Source organism: Pelodiscus sinensis, chromosome 2 (assembly GCF_052426305.1).
Source record: "Pelodiscus sinensis isolate ZL-2025 chromosome 2, ASM5242630v1, whole genome shotgun sequence".
Lineage (NCBI taxonomy): Eukaryota > Metazoa > Chordata > Testudines > Trionychidae > Pelodiscus > Pelodiscus sinensis.
The window spans coordinates 242,563,409-242,590,470 of record NC_143053.1 but is presented as its reverse complement, the minus strand read 5'-3'; the positions used below and the strand labels follow the sequence as shown (position 1 = coordinate 242,590,470).

General features: G+C 45.4%; 1 protein-coding gene across 3 annotated transcripts in view; it reads left to right on the top strand.

Annotated features, from left to right (window-relative positions):
- Positions 1 to 1,692: 1,692 nt before the first annotated feature.
- Positions 1,693 to 27,062, top strand: part of DNAJB6 (DnaJ heat shock protein family (Hsp40) member B6) — a 99,126-nt gene continuing 73,756 nt past the window's right edge. For all 3 annotated transcript variants that reach the window (XM_075922747.2, XM_075922748.2, XM_075922746.2), the window contains exon 1: positions 1,693 to 1,849. The gene's annotated coding sequence lies outside the window, so the exon portion shown is untranslated. The remainder of the gene's footprint in view (positions 1,850 to 27,062) is intronic.

Genomic DNA, 27,062 nt, shown 5'->3' with positions numbered 1-27,062 from the left:
TGGCTCTGTCCAGTCAGTGCAGACCCAGAGTCTGCACAGTGGTACATCATCCTGATATCTCCATTCATTAAGCATGTGGCAATGCCACCTCTGTGCTGTTCCCGCCAGCCACTCTACTGGCCACCTGCCATTGCTCCCCCTGGCCACCTCCCTTGCTAGCCAGCCTTGGGATGGATTTGGGCTTTAGGCCAAACCTAGTGATTTCAGCTCTCTGTGATGCCAGCTTTTCAGTGATTTCAGCCCACAGCACGGTCCAGTCAAAAGATTCCAGCATCCACTAGAATAACATTTTAAAATAATACAGAGACTCTTTATGGAGTCAAGTATCAGAGGGGTAGCCGTGTTAGTCTGAAGCTGCAAAAGCGGCGAGGAGTCCTGTGGCACCTTATAGACTAACTGAAGTGTTGAGCATAAGCTTTTGTGGGCTCCCACTTCGTCAGATGCATGTAGTGGAAATTTCCAGAGGCAGGTATAAATATGCAGGCCAGAATCAGGCTGGAGATGACAAGGTGTATCCAATCAGGGTTGATGAGGCCCATTTCTAGTACCTGATCTGGAGGTGTGAATTCCAAGAGAGGAAAAGTTGCTTTTGTAGTTAGCAAGCCATTCACAGTCTTTGTTTAATCCAGAGTTGATTGTGTCAAACTTGAAGATGAACTGTAGCTCAGCAGTTTCTCTTTGAAGTCTAGTCCTGAAGTTTTTTGCTGCAGGATGGCTACCTTTAGATCTGCAGTTGTGTGTTCTGGGAGATTGAAGTGTTCCCCTACAGGTTTTTGTATGTTGCCATTCCTAATATCTGATTTGTGGCCATTGATTCTTTTATGTAGGAACTGTCCGGTTTGGCCAATTTATATGGCAGTGGGGCATTGTTGGCACACGTTAGAGGAAGAAATGGATAGGAATATGGGTATCAGATGCAGATATGGGTATCCATTTGGTTAAAGGTGTTAGAGGGACATTGAGAGCAGAAGCATGGAGGAAATTCGTGCTGGAGGAACCAAAAAAGAAATGAAATGGGAAGCTCACAAGCGAGTTACGGCAGAGGGCTGCCCCTTACAGAGGCAAGAGGAACTGACTGACAATGCTCCTGTAACTCCCACAATGCACCCGGACCCCAAACGCTCGGAAGTAGTGGCCCAACTACATCATGACAAATGGGGGGGGGGGTCCCCTCTGTAGGCAATAAGGGGCAGATTGGGGGAACCACCCTGCCCCATGAATTATGCTCAGTGCCTCTGGCGCATCAATGCCCCGCTGGGAGGACAGCGGCGGCCCGGGGCGCTGTGCAAACACCGCTAGTTCCACCTGCCCGGGAGACAACGGAAGCTTTTATCGCCAGAGCGGCCCTGCCCGCGGGGAACGAGGCGTCACGCGCTCGAAGTCGCCCGGCAGCAAGTGCCTTCCCCGACGGGGGAGCGCGCGGGGCAGAACAGCGACAGCGCCGCTATCGGACAAAGCCCCAAGTGCTGGGCCGCCCGTGAAACCAGGGCACCGGCTCACCCGAGCGGGGCCTGTGACGCGCGCGGAGACGGGCCCTCACGGCCTCGGCCCCGCCTGGGCTCCCGCGCCGGTCAAGTCTCCCGCGCCACAACTCAGCCGCCAGGCGCGCTGCCTGCGGCCGGCAGATGGCGCCGCCGCTCGTTCGCTCGCTCTCCCGGCGCCGCCCTCCCCCCCGCGCTTCCGCCGCCAGGGGAGAGGGAGAGACCGTTCCAGAAACGTCCGGAAATAGAGGGCGTTAGCGGAAGTGACGTTTCGGCGTGCGACGCAATTTCTGTTTGTGCGTGGCCGGCCGACGCTTTTGTAATCGCTGCTGCTGTTCGGGGAGAAGGGAGCGCAGCGGCCGTGCAGGGTGAGCCAGAGGCTCGTCGGGGATCGGGCATTGAGGGGGCGGCGGTACCGTGCTGGCGGGGGCCGGGGTTCCGTCGGGTCTGGGGGGGGCGGAATGTGAGGCCGGCTCTCGCCCCCAGCAACCGTGTTGTTGGTAATGCAGCTCCTCGCTCCCCCCCCCCCCCCCCGCTGGTGGCGCAGAGCTGGGGCTGACGGAGCGCGGAAGGGCGGGCGGGGGTGGGGGAGCGGAGGCTGCTGCCCGGGCCCTCGCCCGCTGTGGGGGCGCTGCGGGACGCCGGGGGTGGCGCTTAGCTCTGGCCCCCGTTCGGGGCTGAGTCGGCGGCGGTGGGAAGGGAACGGGTGCAGCGCTGGGCTTCCTGCTTTGGGGACGGCGGCGAGCGAGGCAGGGCCCTGGCGGCTCGATTATCGTGACCGGCCGCTGGGCGTCCTGGAGATGCGCCGCGGCTCTGAGCAAAGGAAATGGCTCGTGTTTGATCCCTCGCAACGAGGCCAAGTCAGATGGCTCCGAGCGATCAAACGCTGCTGGGGAGATGCGGGAGGGGCGAGAGAGCTTAGAAAACTCCCAGCGCGCTCTAACGTTGTGAAAACTACTGTGCAGCCTTCTCTTTACTGTGACTTTGCTGCAAGCTTATGATGGGTGATGATGGCCCGTAGTAGTGTGTTTTTACAAAAGCAAGCAAGGAAAGCAGCTACTGCACTACATGCCAATTCCGGGGTCCTGCATTAGCTGCTGTTTACAGTAAAACTTTCATGCGCTGTGAGTTTCTTCCAGCCCAGTGTGTTGTGTGCAAAGGTGAGGGGCTTTTGGATGTTGTGAATGTGAAATTGCCAGGTTTCACACAGACAATATTCCCTGTGAAGGGGAAGTAGGTAGTTCTTGTCACTGCTGCATGCAGGACTTCTGAGATGACAGTGAGTGGGGAAGTGGAGTCTCTGGTCATCTTGCTGGTTATAACACTTAAAACTAGTTTCAGTTTGGTCACTGATAATGTAGTTTGAAGTTGACTTGTCTGCAAGCTGGTTTCCTCTTTGAGGCCAGAAGAACTTGTTCCCAAGGTATTAGGATCCTTGAAGCCATTTCTCAATATGTTTTAACTAGTAACACTAAATGGTAGATACCTACAGTAGTGTATTAGTAGCAGAGCATTGTTTTAACTGGACCAAGATGAAAGTTATAGAAGCTAAACTTGTGTAATAAGGTTTTAAATGCACATGGTCAAGCTTGTGATCTGGCATAGTAGGTCTGTTGTCTGTCTTGTGGATAGAATGTCGGGGGGGGGGCATGTCGGACACATTTTTTGACTTGTATGAGTGATTGGAATGGCTTTGGGCTCTGTTAGATTTCTATGTTCTGATTATATGGTCCTTTAGCAAAGTGTATTGCTGAGGAGTGAATAATCATATTGGGTTGGATTTTTGCTCCATTTTGGGGGTGTAAGTTATGTAACTCTAGTTACAAAAGGTGTTTGTCTCCAGGTTGGGAGGTAACATAACTGCCAAGTTCCTATGTTAGCTTACTGGGCCAACTAAATTGTCTGCTGAAGTCTGTATACAATAGGGATGTAAAATCATGTTGAATTGATTAACCGGTTAATTCTATTGTTTAACTAGTTAGCGGATTGAAGAGGGTGGTTGGGCTGCCACCAACAGAGCTGTTCTGGCAGGGATGTTGGAGCAGCCCTGTTTGCAGTGGTTCCCCCTTGGTGCTGGTGCAGTTGCCTTCCCACAGCAAGAGGAGAGCTTCTCTCGCCCCCACTAGTTAAAGATTCACATTTCAGTGTACACTGATTTACTAATCTTATTGCTAGGATCCTTGTGACTTTCAGAAATCTGCAGAATAAAAAATTAACAATTTACTTAAACTTTGGTTGTATAGATAATATTTGAGAGCCCCTGTTAGCTCTGACTATAACCACAGAGTCCTTCTTATCAGATGTTTACATCATTTTGTTTTCAATTCTCTTTTCAATTTTTGTATCTGAATTCAGCTTTGTTGTAGCTGATGTCATGGTCCCCTGTTTTGTGTCAAGAAAATCATCAACATCCAGTGAAAACACAAATATCTTGAAATCTAGACATCAGAACAACAGGGATCTTTCACTTCCTGTTGCTTAACAAGTTGCAGTAAAGTCAAAATTTCATAAAATAGTATTATACAGCATTCTACAAGTTGAACCTTTCATCTGGTATTTTCTGGTCTGGTATGATTTTGGTCGGATGTCCACTTATGTGTGTGGCCAAGTTTCCCATGGTCCCATCAAGTTTGTTTATAGCCACCAGTCCTGTCTCACTATCCTGTGCTGCTGTTCAGCTCCAATTTATCCCTAAATGTCACCTACCATCCCAGTAAGTAGAAGTGCTGGTAATGCTGCTAGACAATATTGACCTTCTGTGGTCTGGAAGATTGTCTGGTTCAGCACTGGTCGGGTCCAGAGGGTGCTGGAGTAGAAAGGTTAAATCTGTATTAAAAGATCTTGCTCTGATAGCCTAAGTGACTGCAAGATTGATTTTTCTCCTGGCTCCCTGCAAAACGGCGGAGGGTTCACCCCTTGCTGCGCCATTCCCTGCTGACCCCTTCGTAAGATTCTCCAGAAGATTTTATCAAACAGTGACCCATTAGAAAAAACCTCAGGTTTTTTTTTAAAACTTTGGAAAAAAATCTTAATTTAAAAACATTTTAGTGTCATAAATAGAGAAATTCCCACTTGCATTTGGGATGTAAGGGACTAGTTGACTATCTGATAAGCAAAAGCTTATTGGATAGTCATCTAGTGCTTTGACTATTTGCGGCCCCCCCATTAAAGGCAGCAAGGGGGGGGAGGGAGAGCAGGTGCCAGTGCTGGGAGGAACTGGCTTAAAAGCCGGTTATCCCCCCCCAGCACCGTCTCCGTGGGAGGGCAGGGGAGGCATGGAGGTAGCAGGGACTAGGTGCAAGCCAGGAATCAGTTGGTTAAATGAGGCCAAGGGGATAAGTGCCTTTCCAGTGTGCTGCATTAGTGCTGCCAATGCCAAGCTGGAAGTTGCCAGGGGGAGGGGCAGGCTGCTGACAACCATCCCATGAGCCTGCATGGACTGGGAGCTAGCAGCCCTCCCACCCCACTGCTGCTTCCGCTTCCCACTCCCTGCATGAGTCTATGCGGGGAGCCAGCGCTGTGGGCAGTAACAGTTAACCATTATCTGGTGAGCATCACCCATTAACAGTCATCGCTTTACTCTGTGTCCCACAGCCCCTCCCTCTGCCCTGCCTCCTCCTTCACCCTTTGGTGGCTGAGGTGGGGAAAAGCTGGGGTTGGCCCGTCCTTAGGGGGAGGGAGAGAACTCGGACAGGTCAGGGCTGCTGCGCCTTGGCCTGGCCCTCCTTGGCAGCCAGCAGGTGAGCCAGGGCTGCCTACCCCCAGAAAGGGGATTGGCGAGCATAGTGAGCAGGTGAGTCTGCTCTTTGATCTGATGTAATCTGACCTTGTTTTAAATGCTTCAAGCTTGTATCCTGCTCTTCAAAATGTAAACCCTAGTTCCACAATTTGCATGTCTGTTAAGTTTGTTCAGTTAAATATAAAAGAAAACTTCTGCTCAACTTCTTAGGGAGCTCTGTTTCCCACAGTTAGGAGAAAACAAGTATCTACTGAATCAGGTGTAAGAGCCTTATGAAGTATCCCATCTTAGGTATCATGTGCATCAGAGGAAGATGCAAGAACCATGCAGTAGGTAAATGTAGGATGATTGGCCTCTCTCACTAGGGCTTGTCTTGATATCCCAATAACCAGTTTGCCTCATGTTTAGTATTTCTTCCATAATTTGTTAGCATTATGATAATTCTGGATTTTCTTTATCTTTCTATAGATTTAGTCTTTTGGAATTTTGCTAGGTTCTTGATTGCAGCTCCTCCTAGTGACAATTAATTGTGCTATCTAATTCTGATGTTATGAGGAAGAGTATTTACTTATCAGATCTGAATTTCTGACCTTTTTAGCTTAATTGACTGTTACCTTGATTGTCCGTTTTCATTGTCTCATTTTATACTTTTCTCATGTATTGAGAACATAAGACTGGCCATACTGGGTCAGATTCATCATCCATCTAGCCTAGTATTTTGTCTTCTGAAGCATGTGACACTTGCCCTTGTCAGAGGGAATGAACAGAACAGGCACAGTTTCAGGCAGTTGGAGGTGTAGGGGCACCTGCAGCATGGGTGGTGAATAGGTCTTAGGAACATAAGAACTGTCATATTGGGTAAGCACAATGGATCACCAAGCTCACTGTCTCCTGTCTTCTGACCATAGCAAATACCATGTGGTTTGGGGAGAATGAACAGAACAGGCAGTTAAGTGATACCCCTCCCATTGTCCTCTCCTTGTTGGACAATTAGTAGCTAGAAACACTTAGCGCATGTGGTTGCATCTCTGATCATCTTGGCTAAGAGCCATTAATGGACTTGTCCTTCATCAATTTATCTAGGTTTTTTTAAATTAGGAATGTAAAAATGTTTTAAAGCAGTGGTCCCCAACCTTTAGAGGCTCCCGGGCCGGGCGCCTGGGGGCAGGGCTGCGCGTCCGGGGGCACGCCAGGGGACTGGGATGCCCTGGACCCGGCGCTGGCATGTGACCTAGGGCTGGGGCTAGGGCCGCCCGAGCGCCTTGTGCCTGGGGCCGAGGCCACCCAAGCGCCTTGTGCCGTGGGCCCAGGGCTGGTGCTGCCACCCAAGCCGCACGCCTGGGGCCGCCCGAGCGCCGCGCACCCGGCGCCGGTGCGTGTCGCGCGCCTGGGGCCGTTGCCTCCTTTGCGCCACTGGCGGGGCCAGCCCAGGTTGTTGGCGGGCGCACACAAATGCCCCAGCGGGCGCCATGGCGCCCGCGGGCACTGCGTTGGGGACCGCTGTTTTAAAGTGTTAAAAATTCTAGTGGTTACATGTGCTGTGGGCTCCGCAGCCTTTTACTGCAGAACCTGCAGCACGGGGGAATGGCCCACTCCCTGGGAGCAGGCATGGCAGCCAACACACACCAGCAGAGCCTGCTGGCCAGAGCCTGCCTTTGTCACCTTAGTCCCTTCCTTCCCTAACCCTCTGGCCCCTGCTCCTGCACCCTGCTCCACATATCCCAATCCCCTGTCCTGATCACAGTCTTCTCATGCCGTAGTTCACAACCCAAATTCCTGAATCCCCTCCTGTATCTCAATTCCCTGCCCTAGGTTAAAATCCAATTCCCTGCACTCCAGTCCAGTGTTGCAGGTCACAACTGCCTCCCTCACCCAAACTGCCTCCCTTGCCCCAAACTCTTCTGCAACCAATCTCCATTAATATTGTGGAAGAGTGTGGCCCTTGACCACTTTTCAAATTCTTGGAGTGGGGCCCCCGCTCTACACCATTTGTGATTTTATAAACCTCTATCAATCTCCCCTCTTCATAGCTATCTCTTTTAAATTGAACAAGTGGCTTTATATTACCTATTCCTTTCCTAATGGTTCCTAACATTGGTAGCCATTGCACATAGAAATTTTTTGGGGAACTATCCCTGGTGATACCAAGAACTTTCTTCGGTGGTAGCAACTAAATTGAACACCATATTTTTTTGTGTAGCTGCAGTTATTTTTTTCACATGTTACTTGTTTGTTTTTTTTAATCAACATAGAATGTTATCTGTCTTTCTGTTGCTCATTCACCCCGTTTTATGAGACCCCTTTGTAACTCATGGCAGTTAGTTTGGACTTAACTATGTCAGGTAATTTTGAATCCTTTGTAAATTTTGCTACTTCATTTTTCATCCCATTTTCAAAATCCTCTATGAATATGTTGAACTACACATGTTAACAGATTCTGGTGAGATCCCAGCATGTGGCTTCTCTATTGTGAGAACTGACCATTTATTCCTATCTTTTGACTTTTATTTTTACTGATTTGAGCACCTTCCCTATAATTTCATGACTGTTCTGTTTGCTTTAAAGCCTTTGGTGAGATCATCCTAGTTCACACGCTCTTTGACTTTCTCATCGAATTTTAATAGATGGAAGCATGATTTCATTTTATAAAATTCATAATGATTTCTTCCACAGCTTATATTCTATATCTGTCTGATAATTCTGTTATTTACTAGAGTTAAAATCAGTTTGCTTGGTAATGAACAAAAGGCTTTGTATTGGCTACACTGCAGTCATTTGGCACACAAGCTGACTTAAGGGATAGTTACATACCACAGTTAGTAGTTTTGCAGTTTCATGAGTTCCTTCAGAACTTTTGGGAGAATGCCAAGATGTCCTTTCTTTCTTGTTTTCTTTGAGGTAAACACTTCTAGCCTATCTGCATATAAATTTTTGCTGTAATGTATAGTATTTTTTGTAAATGTTGAGCTTCGTTTGCCAGTATAATCTCTTTCTCCACACTTATTTAGGTGCTGCTAGACTTCCTCCTGGTCCTCTATAGCTCTGATTAATTTCAAATTAAACAGGAAATTCTGTTATCTCCCTATTTATCCTCTTTGTGAGATCTAGGCTCCTAAATCAACTAGGTGTTATGCTGAGACAACAGTGCCAAGTAACTTCACAAATTTGGGTCATAGGCTCTAACACAGCTTCAAATATAATTTTAAATGTTTGGTTTTAATGAAACACATTAAGAAACACAATTCAGATACTTTAGTCAATTTTTATTCATTATATTGTTAATTATTGCTTCAGCTGATTTATGGAATTTTGAGAGCCTGACTTATGCTACCACTGTCATGAAATATAAAAGGTTGAGAGAGCCTGGAGGTTCATAAATCTTCACAAAGGTCCTTATAGTCTCTGAGCCAGAGATATAATGCTATTTACCAGAGGTGGCTTTCATCAGGTAAAGTCATTGGTTTTTAAGGCATTTTGTGTTTTTATAGTTGCTTCATTGTTGTGCATCACATTACACTTTTATTACTCTTTGAGTTACTTATTCAAACATAAAGCAGTAGATTAATTTAGGGTTGTACAAATCAAGTAAAACTGCTTGAGTGCAATACTAATATACCGAACATCAGAATGTCTGTACATTTCAGTTCAGTGGTTTCTTTGGGAAGTCACATGTTTTCATTTATATAAATAAAAGTAAACATTTGCTTACATGAGGACAACAGTACAGAGTTAAGCTTGAAGCATATAGAATTGCAGATTACAAGTCCATATTCATTTGGCTATGTAGCATTCTGTAGCAGAAGACTAATTTTCATGTAGTGGATTGACTGCGAGCCTGTTCAGTTTTGAACAGATGTAGTCAAAGTTTGAAAAGATTTGTTCTATGCTTGTTGGACGCTGATACAATTCCCCCCTTCCTACCTCCCAGGATAAATCTGATTTAAGACAGTATTTACCAATGCTTATTTATCCTACTTTTATACAATTCTGATGTAAGCTTACAGGTAACGAACAGATAAAGTGCTTCTCTATTTGCTGAAGTTCTTACATGTGTAACGCTTTTATTGACAACCTCATTTTTATATTCAAAATTTTGTATTTATGTTTTTGCAGAATGACAATAAATCTCCAGTTTTTGAAAGGGGGGAAAAAAGCCCACCAAACTTCAGATGTACTGTAATCTAAAATAATCTTAAACGTTACAGGATCAGACAATAAATATGTAAATTATCTAGGTTTAATCTAAAGTATCTTTTTCAGTTGCATATGACTTTCTGGATGAAAATTTCCAGTTTGGGCTAGTGTCAGATGATTGGGATATTTTTTTTTAGAAGCTTGATTCAATGCCACATAATCTGATTTGAATACCTATTCAAACACCTTCTTCTTGACTCTCAAAAGTTTGTCCTTTGGTGGTTTAAGGATACACATTTGGCCCAATCCCTACTTTGAACACAGTCCCTTCTAGTATCTCTTATTTAGCTAGGTTATGAATAAGAGATAAGTGGAGGAGTGGCCAATATTTCCTCTTTTCCCATCCATGTGAAGGTTGAATTTTGTTATGTGAATTACCAGTATTGAGGTTGTGTGTGGCCATGCACCACCAACCAAGCGAACCTAGATCTAATACATATTTTTTTAACTATTCATGGGAATGGAAGAAAAATATTAAAACGAGGGATAATTAATAAGATGCACTGGTTAAAATGTGTAACATGAAATAAAAAAAATTAACACTGCCCTTAGACTAGGTGCATTTTATCCTCTTTTCTAACAAATGTAGCTAGTAAGCACATCAAAATTTGGCATACTGAAGCAGTTATATAAATAAAACGAAGTTATGGCCATTCATTTTAAAGTGTGTTTAAAAAAAAAAAAAAGTACCAAAAGCTCAATTTAATAACCTACTCCTAACATAGTCTGATCACTAAATTTTCAGGGAAAGCTGCTCTCAAACATTTTTGCCAAAATGCTAACATGCTACAGACTCCTTCATATGCATACTATCAGCACACATAGCTCAGCTTTAAGATGCTAAACATATCTGAGTCAACTAGAAATAGTCATGTTCTCATTGCAAATATTAATACAATGTTTTCTGGAAAGGAGTGTATAAGGCATTCTCCCATACGTACACAGTTTTTCTGGAATGCCAACTCTTGATTGCTGTTGCACATATCTAGAACACTAAAAGAACAAAAATGGACAGAAAACAACCACAAAGTGACACACTGAAAATACAGAGGTAAGTAAAAAATGTAGTGGCTGGTTATGGGTATTCTAAATCTGTAAAGGACCCAAACTGTGCAAGTGCAACAGAGACCTGTAGAAAAAGGCATCACCGCTTCAGAGGTGGAGGTGCCCTTATTGACTAATGGAATAGTCGATGCAAATTGCATCAACTATTCAGTTAGCCAAAATTTAACATCCCTAACCCTCACTGATGTGGCCCCCAACTGACACACCTCACACCCCTGGCACTCCAGCTCCATAGTGGAGGAGGAGGGGCAGGGAGGACTGAGGTTCAAGACCTCAAGCCACATTTAATCTTCTGGGGTTTCAGGGTTAGTGGATTTTATTGACACCCTCTCCCCCCCCCCTTTGCCCCCGGGCTCTGGAGTGGGGCCAAAAATGAGGGGTTAAGTTTGTGGGACAGGGCTGCCAGTGAATGGGATAGGAATGGGGGTGCAGTATCTGGGCATGAGGTGGGGTGTAAGAGTGAGAGTGGGAGGTAGGGTGTCTGGCCGGGGGGAAGGGTCAGGTTGTCAGCCTGTGTGCAGGGTGTCTTGGAATGGAGCAGGAGTGGGCTGGGGGTAGGTTGGGCATGAATGGGTAGGCAACACTTGTGTTCACAAGGTGTGTCAGGCACTGTAACTGCTTCCATTGTCAGAAGGAAGCCTCCAGGAAGTGTGTCCCGGGGGAAGAAAAATGGCACAGAGCTATTTTTCATTCCACTTGTTCCCTACATGCTGGATCTGGTGGGGAGACTTGGGCTTTTCTCTCTCCCTCCCCCCTTGTAGGAAGCTGGTGCTGGCGTTCCGGTCTTGTGGGAAGCTGTAGCACCAGTTCTGGCTCCTTAGGGTGGTGGTGGAGTGGGGGTTTGAGTTGGGGCTCCATAAGAGCCATATCTGGATCCCTTGTGAGCCGTAGGTTGCTGACCCCTGCTTTAGAGTTTGTAGACCAATCCCTGTTTCAAAGAGCTTGCAAATGAGGTCTTCATTATACACAAAAGCTAGCATCATATCTAGTGCTGGCTACTTATGAAGCAATAGGAATACTCTGAAGAGCCAGAACTATTTCTCAGGTAAGTTTTGGCACCTCTAATTTAAAGTCCAAACAAATAAACAGGCTCCTTGGTAAAGTTCTTCTAGTTTTTAACAACTTACCGTGTATTAATTAGTAACACTGGATATTTTAAAAAATCATTAAGATACAGTTTTTCAGGTTATCAACCACACTACAAAAGAATGGTGGTGCTAAAAGAAGCCTTTTCTTTCTTAAGGAATTAATGCTAGGGAGGTGAGCGTACAACTGTGTAAATGGCTAACTGATAAACCTGATCTTATTGGTTAATGTTCATGGTTACATGGAGCTCCTGTCCTCCTCCTGGGGAGCTTACTGCTGCCCCTCTATCAGAGGCAGCAGTGTAGGGTGCCGGCTTAAAAGCCAGCTCTCTGCATGCACAGGCTCAAGGGGAGCTGGCTGTGGTTGTGTACCCTACTGATGTTTGATTAATCAGCTAATCGAGCAGTCAATGGAATTTCCGTTGACTGCTAGATTAGTCGAAGGCGGGTGGGGTGCTCGCTATCCCCGCTGTGCCTCTGCCATTTAAATGTAGTAAGAGGCGCTCATGGCAAGCAGTCTCTGCTTGTGCCAGGTCCCGACTGCTGCATTTTTGCCTTTGGGGCTCTTGCACCTCTGAAATGTAGGCAGAGGTGCAGCAGTTGGGACCTGGCACAAATGGGGACTGCTTTAGTCCCTGCTTGTGCCATTTCCCCTGCTGTGCCTTTGCCTCCCCTGTTGAGACAGTGCTGAGGGAAGCTGGCTTTTAAGACAGCTCCCCCTAGCACTGGCTCATGTCCCCCCCCCCCCCCCCCCAAGGTGTGGGGGAAGCAACTAGCCTGGGCTTACCAAGTAGTCGACTAGTTGCTTACACCCCTAGTGTAACCATTGAGTAAATGTGTAACTGCTGAAAAACTCAATTACCTGCATTTTAACATCCCTATTTAACACGTATGTAAATGTTTGAAATCTAGCTCATGGCATTTGCATGGTTATGCCTGTCCACAAGTTTTAGCTCTAGTATTTATTCACTGATGCTCTAGTCTTGTGAAATGTCTGTGTGGGAGCCCTTGTGTATAGGATCAGTATCTGAGAGAGTAAATAGTATGAAAGTAGCTTCTTAAAGGACATCCATCAAAATAAAATCCGATCTATTTCTGTGAGTGTTAGTGCTGTACTTTACCCATAAGATCACTGCAACAGAAAGATCCAAGTGTCTTTTTTTTTTTCAGTTTGCTCACTCTGTGGACTTGACAGCAGTTTACAGCCTGATCCTTCACATACTAAAATCTCATCTTCAGTCTTCACTCTTTAAAAATACTCATAACCTCCTCAGAACTCTGGGAGGTCAGATTAACACTTATCTACAAAGTAGCTTAAATGCTTTCTACAGTTAAAAAAAATAGGCTTGAGATCCTGCATTAAGATCTGCTAATGCAGAATCCCTGAACCCTCTTTACCTCTGTCTCCCTCTGATCAAACTAAATCTTAGCCCACTCTTTTCAACATCTCCCAGCAGATGTCTACCAGCTGTCAACTGAAATTCAAAATGGCCCAAAACAAGTTCTTAATCTTTCATTGCTGATTATTAGGTGAAAAGTATTTTGTTTTAGACCTGCAGTGGATTCACTGTGGTGTGTATTCGCTCTATAATTCTAATAGTGGAAAATAGCAGTGGTGCCACAATTCCTTCTCCATCCTTTTATTACTGGTGTATTTCAGATCTTGTCAACAAGGATTTGGTACTTAATACCAGGCCTTCATTACAATCTCATAGCTACCTCAACTAGAAAAGGGCAGGTGTGTTTGGTCTGATCTCAGTCTGATGAATTAATCAGACAGTAAGTTTCCCTAGGACCCATCTCCCATGTGGCCGCTTCCATCCTTATTCCCTAGAGTGGGAGTAACCCATCTGAAGTCTTGGCTCCTCATGCCCTTTGCCCCACCACAACCTACTTCCCCAGCCCTGCTTTGGGTTGGGAGAGGGTACTATCTCTCCCTGGCACTGCAGCTGCTGTTGTCTCTCCTCTTCCAGCTTGGAGTTGGAACCCTCCAATCTGCTGACCCCAGTGCACTTCCTATTTCTCCAATCACCTCAGCTTCTTTCATGTCTTTGCCAGGATTCGTGAGGCACCTAACTAATGGAGCCAGACTTGTGCTTCATTCCCTTGTGTGTTGCCACCCGGACACATGGGGATGGGCAATAATTTTTGGTGGTGGGGGCACTCAAAGGGGGAAAGTGGTCAAGGGCTACACTTTTTTTGTGGAGGAGGTGCAGGGTCTAGGATGGAGGTTGGGTGCAGAAGGTCGCATGGAGTAAGATTGGGGTACAGGAGATGTGAGATCTGAGGGAGTTTGGGTGGAGGGGATTGTGACCTGGGTGAGGAGATGAGTGTAAGGACGGGGAGGGAGTGGGGGTGCAGAAGAGGATTCTGGCGTGGGAGAGAGGTGTAGGAGGGACAGGGAGGGGCAGAGGGTTTGGAAGGTAACTTGAGGGACACAGTTGGGGTGAATGAGGGACGGGGTGTCAGAGGCAGGCTCTGGCTGGGGGATGCTTACCTAAGCATCTTCTGTCCTGCAGCACTCCCAAGGCAGGCTGGACTCCCTGTCTGCTGCAGTTCCAGAGCATTGAAAATGCAGCCTGCTCCCTCCACGTTGTTCTCAGCTCCAGGAGGGGGGAGAGGTTTGCGCTGCCCCCAGACCAGTCTCTAAGCTCCTGCCGGTTGGCTGTTTCTCAGCTCCTATTGGCCAGAATTGGGCTGGGTGTGGGGAGATCATGTGAAGCCTTCCCCTTCCCTCTGGAGGAGTCACATGGAGGAGCCCTATGTTTAAAGCAGCAGCTGGGTGCCTGAGGGTCCCATGAGGGATGTCTGTGGGCCGGATCCAGTCCGTGAGACGTAACTTGCCCACCCCTGCCGTAGAGAGAGATGGTAGTACCCAAGAGTATCTGAGGTGTAGGCTCTGCATTACCCTGCCTTCCCTGTTTTTTCTGAGGTAGAGGATTTTATTCTTAACTATTTACATTTTAGTTGGCTGATTAAGAGTGTTTTTAACTGTAATACCTTCTACAAACATGTATTTTAACACACGCTTTCCTGGTCTCAGTGTCGACTATGGTCTGTACTTGCAGTCAGTTTAATCTTACACTTTTTTCTTTTGGGGCCTCCCCCAGCTTTATGCTCTGAAAATGAGTATTATTTTCGAGAAGCAGATTTAGAAATTAAGTGACCAACCTGTGGAGGTTGTTTGACACAGCTATTTTCTCATATGTTGGTATTTTTGCTTTTTGACGTAGAACTATGTTGATTGGAAGGGAAACTGGTGTAAATGTAGGAGTTAATCATACTTCTAAAAGCGTTTTAGTTTGTAATGTAGTTTTATATGCAGCAGCGCATTTTGTGAAGATAACCTGTGCTAGTCATTCCCCAAATGATGGGGTACAGAAGAATGTTCTCGGAGGGAAGAGGTGGGATCTGGAGTGCCACACTCCCACTTCTCCCTGAACTCCAGTCTGGCCTTACTTGCAGCCCAAACTTTGGCCCCCAGCTCTCATCCCAGTGCAGCTGTGCCAGGTGCAGACAGATTCCATTAAGGGGCAAGGGAGGTGTGACAGAAAAACTTTTGGGATTGCTACTCTATGCCAGTGGGAGAGACTTCTCCTGTCTGAATCCCCCCCCCCCCCCCAAATCTCTGTGTGGCATAAGCTACATTGATGGGAGAAGCTCTCCTGCTGACATAGCACTGCACACACAAGCACTTACATCTGTAACTTATGTTACGGGTGGAATAGTCACACCTCTAAATGACACATAGATTTTGTTTAGTTTGTGTCTAGGCATTCAGATGTCTTTCACCATGTGAATCTGCAGCTGAGTTTCAGGTGTATACATGTTACATGTGCCCAGCGGTGGGGAACCTTTTTTGGGTCAGAGGCTTCTTACCACAGAAAAATCAGTTGGGGGCCACATTCAAGTGAACAAATAACAAACAAAATAACAACCCCCCCCCAACACACCAAACAAACCACCCCTTTCTTATGTGGCGCCTGACATAGGAGAGAGACACTCCTCACATTCCCCTCACAGACCAGAGTGGGGGGTGGGAGGGAGGGCCAGTGTAGTAGATTTTGTGTGCTCCAGCCTTGTGGTAGGGGAGCTGGGGGGTTGGAGTGCCAGTGTGAAGGCTCTGAGCCTCGTCTCCTAGGCCTGAGGTTCCCCACTCCTGCGTTAGCCTATGATACAGGTAGTATCTCTTTCAAGCTCAATGGTCAGATAGGATTGAAATGACAGTAGAGTTCCGATAATCTGGTACCTTTGGGACCCAGGAGGTGCCGGATTATCTGATATGCTGGAGTATCAGGAGGTGCTCCAGCGGGGGAGTTGTGACGAGTCTGCTGGGGGGGGGGAGAGCGAAGGGGTCAGCAGGGAATGGTGCAGCAAGGGGTGAACCCTCTGCTGTTTTGCAGGGAGCCGGGGGAAGCCCCGCGCAGCCACTGGCAATAGGCCAGCTGGGGCTGCAAGCGACAGCGGCGGACTTGGGGAAGCTACGGGGCAGAGCAGGTGGGGTGCTGCCAGGTTGGTCCTGCAGCGCCGCTCAGCTGAGGGGCGACGCTGCAGGACCAACCTGGCAGCACCCCACCTGCTCTGCCCCGCCGCATCCCCAAGTCCGCTGCTGCTGAAACTGGTGAGTGGCGGACTTGGGGAAGTGGCGGGGAAGAGCAGCTGGGGTGCTTGCTGGATTGGTCCTGCAGTGCCGCCCCTCGCCTCGCCCCCTCTCCTCCGCCACTGCTTGCAGCCCTAGCTGGCCTGTAGCAGGCGGCTGCTCGCGGCTTTCCCGCACCTTGCTGCAAAAGGGTGGAGGGTTGCCCCTCGCCGTGCTGTTCCCCGCTGACCCTCCGCGCCCCCCCCCCCCCTCCGGCCGGCCGCGGTGTGGGTCCTGGCAGACCCGTCAGTGGTATAATCCCCTTTCCCTCTTCTCCCCTTCCCTTTCCCGGCCTGTGAGCATGCGTGGGGCTTACAGGAGCTCCAGTTGTCCGTCTGGTTGGAGCACTTCTGGGTTCCAGTTGATGCTGGACTATCAGGAGTGCCGGGCCACTGGATGGCGGACAATTGGAGTTTTACTATGCTTTAAAATATCCCAGTTTTACATTTTAATCTACATATATGAATGTTGGTCACAAAGAGTTGCAATTGATTTCTGAAGATGATAGTGATGTTGAAAGTTGGATAAATCTTTAAGAGGTTTTCGACTGAATTCTAGTGCCCTGGCATCAGTGCAGAGCAGGTTTCATTAGTTTATTTGGCAAATGTTGTGAACGTTCATTTATACTGTGTTTGGAAGGTTTCTATAATTTGTCTCTGAAGCAAAAATAGTGGACCTATGCCAATGCATTCTTTGTGGGATCCCTCTAGGTATCCAATGGTGAATCCTTAACATTGTTTCGGGGGGGGGGGGGTCTGATGTTTCATTAAGCTTTTCAATAGCACTTCTGGGTAAAATGTATCGGGATTAATTATATTTTGATTTCAAGCTTCTCTCTCTCTCTCTCTCTCTCTCTCTCTCTCTCTTTCTCTGTCTCTCTCTGTCTCTGTCTCTCTCAAAACTGTGAACAATGGGAACCATGTTATGATTGCTACCAAAATAAAAACATCTGGGGTCATGGTAGTTTAAAACTTATTCATATTCAGATAGATTTTTGTCTTGAGTTGCTGGTCTCTACTGTATATGAAAACTGAGCAATACAACAAGCAATTCCTCTGCTGCCTTCTGCTTTTGACATAGCATTATAGCATGGAGGGCCTTTTTCACACTAAGGCTCCTTCTGTATAAAAGACAGTGAACTCATTGAGGGTTTTGGTTTTTTTCCCTTCAGTGTAGCAACAATGTTAGGTTTGTTTACTAGGTCTGGCATCCGAACAGCTGTATATGATTAAAGGCCTGCTGGGTGATTGTTATAACCCTCTTTTTGGTTGCCCCTTGATGCATGGACTGGAATCTGGTGTCTCTCCATTTCAGTTATGGCTCATATTGGGCATATAAGGGTCAGATATTAAGAAATGTGCAACTCCAAAAAGTGAACTAACAAAGTTTCCCCTACAATCTTTAAATAGCTAAGGATGGGCTCTATATGGACTCTCCTGTCACTACTGGGCTAAGTGAGCTTGCTGACTTGATTTGGGGTGGGAGTAATAAAAATCTTAAATTTGTCTTTTAAAAAATAGATGCATGAAGTTAAAACATAAGATCCCCTGCACACAGTAAGTGGGTGGGTGGGTAGCGGGGGAGAGAATCTATGTACCGTATTTTCCGGCATATAGGGCGACTGGGCGTATAAGACAACCCCCTATCTTTTTAATTAAAAGATAGGGTTTCATCTTATACCCCAGTGCCCCTCCGCCTCCTTTGCTCCCGGTGTCCCTGGTCTGCTGGAGATGGTCCCCAGCAGACCAGAGGCACCGGGAGCAAAGCCGCAGCAGCTTTGAAAGCCTCGGGGGAAGCGGGCTGGGGGGCATCCCAGGCGCGCCTGGGCTGCTCCCCCACCGGAGCCCCTCCGCGGCTTTGAAAGCCTCGGGGGAAGCCGGCAGGGGAGCAGCCCAGGCGCGCCTGGGATGTATACCTGGCGTACAAGACAACCCCCGATTTTTGGGGGATGTTTTTTAACATCAGAGGTCATCTTGTACGCCGGAATATACGGTAGTCATTTGGATTAACTGATAAATCCAGCCTTTCCAGTTAGCATATAGACATTTAAACGATTAACATCCCTAATTATAGCTGTCTTCCCAAGGGAAAAAGATGATAGGTATACACTGCAGTGAAAGGCAGATTGCATCCATACTTGTTGCTGGTGTGTAGCTATATGCAGTGAAGAAAGGCTCCAGCAGGGGAAGGCAGTGGTATACTACAGTGCTTTAAAAATAGCAGTACAGCCGGTCCCCAGCTTTACAGCCCCCACGACTTAGGACCATCCGCACTAACTACCAAAGAGGTCAACTGTGGGCTCCGAGTTACAAATGTGCTTACGAACGGCGCGGTCACAATGTAACTCAATGGGTTCCGAGTTACGACCATTCCAAGTTACTGTTCACTGAAAGGCACTATTCCCACTGATACAACACGGAAGTCATAATGATTTGACCTAGCTTGTGTCTGTCCATCTGCTTTTTTTTGTTATAGCTTCTTATTTTACACTGTAAGACATACTGGGCGTATCTAGATTATGCTGAATGGTTGAAAGAGGATTTGCAAATTCTGCGTGAATTTTCATATTTTCTTCCAATCACGCTTTCGAAAGTAATTAAGATGCGGCTTTTTTTGACAAACCTTCCCTTTGTTGAAAAGTTGCATAAACTTCCTTTTTTAAGGAAGAGCAGCTTTTTGATGAAGGGAGTGACTCCCTGAAAAAGCTGCATCTTAATTACTTGAAAGTGCGATCAGAAGAAGATATGCAAATTTCCTCTTTTGACCATTTGGTGTTGTCATGATTGAGGGTTAGCCAGCAGCCTGGGGATTAAGGGGTTAACTACACCTAGCCAGGTGGAGTGGCCAATAGGAATGTAGGTAGGACTTTCAAACTGGGACAAAGGAATTTGGGTTTTTTCCTCCTTTGTGTCTCTGGGTGAGTCCTCTGCAGCTACAGGGAGGGACAAACATGTCTCTCTCTCCCCAAGAAACAATTCTTCACTTTCTGTAAGTAGGGTAAAATTTAGATAGTTAAAAAGAAAAGCCAAACATCTCTTAAGCACTGCCAGATATCAGATCGCATTCCTAACCCTTAAAACAATAAAGCCTAACAAAACTAAGTTCTAGCCCATGGTGTAATTCCTCCGTGAGTATATTTTGTTACCTTCCTATCTAATCATTAGGCTTGCAACAGGAATATTGTTGTAATAAGTTTTCTCTTTTCTTTTAATTAACCTGGCATTGGTTAATTGTGTGCCTTGATTTTTATTCTAGGGGTGAGATTTCCCAAATGATCTTCCCCTAATCTTGTTATTAATATTTAGGTAGTGGCAGCGGAAGTTTTATTCCCAAGATCTAGGGTTTTAAGATTTTGGAGGAAGTTTTATACCAAAGCCTGGTCGATAAGGCTTTGGGGTACACTTCCGGGCTCCCACTTCTGCATTTATCGTGCCAGAGTGGGGAAGGAGTCATGACAGGCGTAGTCTAGATAAACCCACTGTTTTTATGTTGCTTTTGGTGTGTATCATTCTTGTAAGGAGGTGTTGTAAAGTCTTTGCATAATCTAGTTAGCTGTAGTGGCATATCTGGTTAAACATGAACAATTTCTGAGAAATACTTAAGTGTACTTTGAATTTTAGTTTGGTTTCTACATCTTAGCTATCCTAGCCCATTGTCATGGGTGGATAGAAATTAGAAAACCTTTTAACATTTACAACATTTTAAATGTGTTGTAAATATTGGGAATTACAGTAACCTATGCTAGGGTCTAAATTTCACCTCTGCACTACTGAAAGTCACTGGCCTGGCATCTGAAACTAGTCTGTAGTTCTAAACCATCTTTTTGCAGCATACTCTTGTTTCTGCAGGTGTAAAGAGAACTCTTTACTTTATTCAGCTTGTTCAGAGACTAAAATAGATCATTCAAAGTTAATCTGATAGGGAGTTGAAAAAGGAGAGAAGCTTGCTTTCCTCTTAAACCTGTGAATAACATTTAGATGTAAAAGATGTAATCTGAAAGGATTAGATTTTCTAGTTCTAAAATCTCAAATGACACGATGACTGGGAATAATCAGATCAATTAACTAATTACAGAATACTTTAAAATCAGTTTTAAATGCAAACCATGGCCTTCACAATTAAGGTAACATTTAATTGTTGGTTAAATTAAATTATAAAATGTCTTTGCACTTGAAATTTCAGTTTCCATCCAAATAAAAATTGACAGTCACACAAATATTATTTAGCAAATAATACAAATGATGTATTTCTTACATGGAAACTGAAATTTAAAGTGCACAAAAACAATCAGAAGATAGGAATGTAAATCTATATAATTGCTCTTATAAATGTGTATAGCATGCATTCTTCTGGATAGCAAAAAATACACTATTATGCCGGCCAATGAGAATAAATTTTTCTCTATGAAAACAAATAGCAAAACAAATTAAAAGTAATTTAAATCAGTTCATCCTGCCCATTCTTATGTTAATGGTGATCCATAGTGTTCATTAGCACTAGTATAAAATTCCTCACTTAGTGTTGTCACAGTTAATGTTTCACTGTTATGTTGCTTCTCTTAGAGCACATACTTGTTGAAATTTATGCAGTGCTCCCTTAGAAAGTGGTTTAGCTGCCTGCTTTGTCCATTGTGTGCAGGATTTTCTTGAAAAGCAGCTGGTCTTTGTGAAGGTTTGGAACCAGAGTAGGCTAGCAACCCCCCTTCAGCTCCCTGTAAGGTGGTATGTGGATGAGAAGCTGCAGTTCAGCTGCGCCTCCTTCCCTTCACCCCCTACTATGGTGTTGCTCCTCCCCTCTGCCTTGTTCCCAGAGCAGCCCCTGCCTTCAGTGGGTCTTGTGGGGCTGGAGCAGCCCCCTGCTTGGGACAGGTAGGGAGGGAGCTGCTCTGGCCCCTGTAGGGCTGGATCAGCCAACTGCTCTGGATGGGTGGGGAGCTACTCCAAGTCCTGCCAGTTAACTATTTACATCCCTATCTGGAATGGCTCCTGAAGTATCCACGTGGGACTTTGGAGTGGAGGTAGGGTCACCTCAAGTATGTCATCCAGCTCTTTGTAGAACCGGCAGGTTTTGGGTATAGCGCCAGAGCAGCAGTTTGCTTCCTATGCCTTATGGGGTAGGTATTTTGTAGCTCCTTCACTTGGACTCTACACTGAAGTCCATTCTGGTCATGGCCTCTCTTTGTCATGCAGCTAGAGATCTGTCCCTAGATCTCATTCCTACAGCTGGAATGCTGCTGGGACCAGGCATCTTCCTCTTCCCCAAATGCTGATGGGGTCTAGTACCTCAGCATGACCCCAAGCAGGGGATTTCCTGGTGCATGGAGCAGGCCTGGCCAGATTGAAAGATGTGCTGAGAATACAGCACATGTCACTGAGCAAACAGGAAGGGGATTTTATATTCCTTTAGAAATTTGAAAGAGTGGGCCTGAGGGTCACTTGAGAGCCAGGCAATAGCGTTCGAACTTGACCAGAGGCAAGAATAGCATTGTGGGAAGGGTACCAGAGGCCAATCACAACACAGTACTACACCATAGTGTCCACTAAAGATGTTAGTGCATAGTCATGTAAAGGTTCACTTCCCCCTTGCTGCTTCAATGTCTGATACAAATGGGAGAGGTAAGAGGGTAGGTGGGAACCGGTGCTCCCTGCCCTCCAGCATTAGAGGCAGCAGTGCAGAGGGTGAAGGGCTGCAGGTGGGAGCCAGTATGTGCAGGAAGCCAGCTTTAAGACTGCTCTCCTTGGGTGCTGGCTCCTGCATCGTTAGGCGGCTCCTTGGGAGCTGGTGTGTGCTGGGATCTGGCTTTTAAGTTGGCTCTGCAATTGTACTGGGAACCTGTGTGTAAATGTGAATGTTAACTGATGAGCCTAGGCTCATCAGTTAACTGTGTACACCAGCCATGTCAAACAGGCCTTGGGTGGGCTGCATGTGGCCTGATCAGAATTTTTTGTGGCCTGCCACTACATTCATGAAAGAATAAAGTGCAGCCCACTGGCCGCTTTGAGCACATGGCTGAGTGCAGATCACAGCTGGCCAACCAGCCGCTCTGCATGGCACCGCGGTGACTGCTCACGGCCACCCGGACCACTCAGCACTCCAGCGACAGCTCACAGCCGATCAGGCCACTCTGCACACAGCACCCAACATGTGCTCCCAGCTGGCCAGGCTGCTCTGCGCTCCATGCTCTAGCACGTGTTCACAGCCGGCTGGCCACTCTGCACAGGCATCAAGCACCTGCTCACAGCTGGCTGCTGTGCTCACTCCGTCCCAGTGCCTGAGGAAGAAATGGGTGGCCGTGGCTCCAGAACCCAGGCATTAGGTTAGGGGGTGCTGGGAGTGCCTGGTTCTGGAGGATGGGGGAGTCAGGTTGGGGGGTGCCTGGCTCTGGGAGAGAGGGAGGCATTAGGTTGGGGGTGAGGCTGGCTCTGCGGGAGGGATGAGGCATTGGGTTAGAGTGGGGGCGGGGAGAGCGGAGCAGGATTGGGTTAGAACGGGGGTATGGGAGTTCCTGGCTCTGCTTGGGGGAGGGGGGGAGGAAAGGGGAGAAGGGGGATATTTTGTTAATCTTTTGCTTTTTATTTATTTATTCCCAAATAAAATCACAATGTATATTAATTTTATATTAAAAAAAGTCAATTTTTTGAAATTGCATGAATATTATGTTTGTGCAAAATCTCAAACTTACAAAGTATCTTAAGTTTTCACAGAAGACTGTTCTATTTGATTAACCATGGTCTATACTTGTTTTTATTTAACAAAACAAGTTATGTATCATAAATTAAAAAGTACCTTAAATTTATATTTAAATTAAAAATTATTTTACATTGGCAAATACAATAATTTGATGTGTAAAATTGTTATTAAAACAAGACCTAAAAATTATAAAATATACCTAAAACATAATCTATAATAATAAATAATTATGATTTTCCATAGAAGTACATTTTCTTTGGTGGCCCTGAAAGCTATCAGTTTTCGTTTGTGCGACCCTCAGTAGGCTTTGAGTTTGACATGCCTGGTGTACACAGTTACACTTTCACATCACTAAATTGCATAGCTAAACACTCTAAGCTAGAAAGTCAGCTTGTGATATGGTAACTTGAGTGTTCTTTGAGTGTAAAACATTGTTTAACCATACAATTTAGATCTAGATAAAGCTAGAAAATATACTTTACATTCTCTTTACTAATTTCACAAAGTTTCAATTTAAATTATACTTGGTTCTCTAAGGTGTGTTTTTTAATTACTTGTATCCATATAGTATACATTATCTCCTCTCCATTAAGTACTTGGATGCAGTTCAAGTGATGATGCAGTTAATAATTAACTGCAGGTGGCTCATGTATGCAAGCAAGCTTTCACTAATAGGCTGTATGTATGATTCATATAAGCTATTTCTAGGATATACCTAGGGTATATCTACACTACAAGCACTTTGCTGGTGTAGTTTAGATGTTTGAATTGACAGAAGGCCACCCCTCCCCCCCCCATTGATATAGTTAATTTAACTCCCTGAGGCATGGTCTGCACTAGAAAATGAGGTAGTTTTAATTACATTGGTCAGGTATGTGGGGGGGAAAAGCCACATCCTGGAGTGGCATTAAGCTGACCTGTATCCCTGTATAACAGCGCTAGGTCAGTGGAAAATTTTTTCCACTGACCCCTTGCCTGTTGGGAGGTGGATTACCTAAAGAGATGGGCGAAACCCTGAAATATTAGCTTTCTTTCTAAGTTGGGAAACATTTCACAGCCCTGAGGAACATAGCTAGATTGATCTAACTTAAGTGTAGACAAGGTCACCGTAATATACTCACAACTTTTAGGCATACATCCTCTTGTATTGTATCTTGAGGAACTAGAGTGTCATAATGCAGGTAAAGACCGAAAGGTCTTCAGGTCATTGACTTTTGTATTCAGTGCAGCACCTAACAAAAAAGATGCCCTGATTTTGATTGAAGTGTCTGAGTACTACTGTAACAAATAATGTGTCAACACCTAGCAATGTGTATTTTGAATGCTTACTCCTGCAATTTTAATGTGCTTATCAAAGTGAGGGCTCAGAGCATTGTCTTTTGGGTTGAATTTTCTAATTTTGAAACCAAGATTGGAGAGATGGTAAAAGGATTTTTCATCTCTGGATAGACACCACCAGGGCTTCCCCAGGCACTTAGGATGGGAGGACATCTTCTCCATACTTAAGGCATTACTTCTGATTGTTAACCAAATGCACAGTAATAATAGAGATTAATGTTCTCTTTGGAACTACTTCTTCCTTTCCACAGGATAGTATCTGCTGCTTTTGCTTCAGGGTAAAATGACAAGATTATATTATTTAATTCAGTTATTTGAAGCCATATGTGCAGGATAGGGACATATGAGATTAACTGGTTAACAGATAAGCTGATACTTATCAATTACTGGCACCAGTTAAACTCTTCACAGGGCTCCAAGGAGCTGTGGTTAACCAGTAACAGAAATGTTATCTGTTACACAGTTAATTTGTTTCATCCCTAGTACAGGAAGAAGGAGGCACTTATATTTGAGGCCTTAGACTTGGACTCTGTACACCTGGCTCCAATTCCCTGCTCTTTTGTGGACTTCCTGTGACTCTTTGGGCACGTCACTTTATTATGTTTTCATTTCCCATCTGTGAAGTGGACATTAGCTTCCTTGCCTTAAGGGTGTGTTGTGGACAGGGATAAGTCCATATATGGTGAAGAGGATTGTGTAAGAGGAACACGAGCAACTCGTTATTGTTGATGGCCCTCGGTTTCTTTACTTCCTTACATCCCTAAACTGCAAACTGCTTGTTTGGAGGAAATAGTTAATTAGCAACAGGTCTATTTTGAATGTTCATACAGGTTGTATCTCCCTAATCCAGGACTCTGCAGTCTGTGCCTGACCACGGATACCAGGAACAGGGAGGTCTGGTGGCAGGGTAGGAACATGGTAGTGGGGGGGGGGGGGCAGTGACTCAGCTGAGAGTCCCATATCAGAGGGGAGCTGGTGGCACAGTAGGGAGTTCTGGCCCTAGTGGTTGGGAAGCACCAGCCTCAGTGGCAACCAGGGAGCTCCAGGCCCCACCTCAGCTGTGGAGCCAATCAGCTCTGGAGCTCCAGTCCCAGCTGTGGAGCCAAGGAGCTCCAGCCCTGGGTGTGGAGTTCTGGTTGTGGTGCTTTTCCCTGGCAGAAGCTGAGCTGGTGGCAGCTAGAGACCCCCAGGGTAGCTGGGGCAGTAGCAGGGCCAGGATGGAGCGCTAGCCTGGGGGCAGCAGGACAAGCATGCACCATTAGGGAAAGGACCTTCCCCGGTCCAGTAAATCCCCTTGTTTGACACTGGTGAGATTCCAGTGATGCCAGACCCAGAGGTTCAACCTGTATTTACTTTGGCAAGATAAACCTCTGGGTGCAGCTAAACTGAATGCTGAGCATGATCAATCTACATATTTAGACAAAAACACAAACAAAAGGTAACTTGATCTGTGATTTTGTAATTTGAAAGTTCAAACATGAAATAGTAGCAGGCATTCAGAATGATTACTTAAGTAGAATTTGCAAGGATGCGTATCCTATGCAAGTAACCTTTTTGTTTGAAAGGAAGAATTAAGTATCAGTAGCTCTGCATGATGGAGTAATGCAATGGTTGTGTTTTTGCCTTGGCTGTCAAGTTTTCATGACCATTTTGCAAGCCTACATCAGTAGGGATGTGAGGATGTCAAATTTTTCTCAGATGGTGAATTACAATTGTTGTTCAAAAACTGACTTTCAGCAACACATGCTTTAACTTGCAGGGTGGCTTGCACAACAGATCTTCCTTATGTAGGCTGTCCCATTGTTGATGGGTTATGCAGATGTTTGGCTTTCATCTTATAGCTTTTGTTAGTGAAAATCACTTGTCTTCATAGAAAAGTTCCTAGTTGTCATGATCTTGGAACATTATGCTTTTAATGTTGTGTACTACAGCAGTATTTAACTGGTCTGTGGACTAGTGTTGGTTCCAGAGATCTTCACGATACAGTTTAGGAAGGCAGCAAGCCAGTCCCTGTTATCAAAAGTTGAGAAACATTGTTCTTGGCGAATTATGCTAAGTCACTTTTGTCTGTTTCTATTTCAATCAACTTATGTAACATACTGGAAACTCATGAGCAGCAAGGCCTTCCCAAGTAGCTTCATATCTTGTTAGACATAGTCATATCTGAGTTCCTATTATGAACAAATAACCTTTGGCCACAATTTTACTTATGTAGGCATCAATAATTGAGCCAGTACAAAATCTTCTAATCTATTCCATGCTGGTTGAGGATGTGTTGGAGTCATTTGTGATTTTCTTTAGTGGGTTTTTTGGTAGCCATTTTACATATTTTTAATGTTAAACTGGTAAAGTGGGTGTCTTGTACATTTGTTTGATTAATGTTCTAATTGCTAGTATAACTTCAAGTTTAAGACTTTATCCTAAGCTCAGCACTAAAATTCTTTTCTTATTTGCCATAAAGAGGCCAAGGACTTAACTTGTTACTATGAGAATAGTAACTACCTAAACTCAAAATGGATAGGTAAAAAGCCTGTTTTTTATTTGCCAACATTACCACCTTCCAATATCTTAAATTTCCACAAGTCAAGAAAACCTATTTGTTTTGATTGTTATACACCTAAGTTTTGCAGGCTGAAGTCAGTGGGACTTGTGATTCAAAATCACTAAAGTTCTCTAAACATTAGAACTGAGCAAAATCTTGTCAGCTATTGATATGCTAAAAAGTAGTTTTGTGGGGTAAACAACTGATTGCAAATTAGGATAGGATATTACAATTTTAGCTGAATAGAGTAACTTATTTTCAGAAAACATCAGGATAGTTGACTTCATTT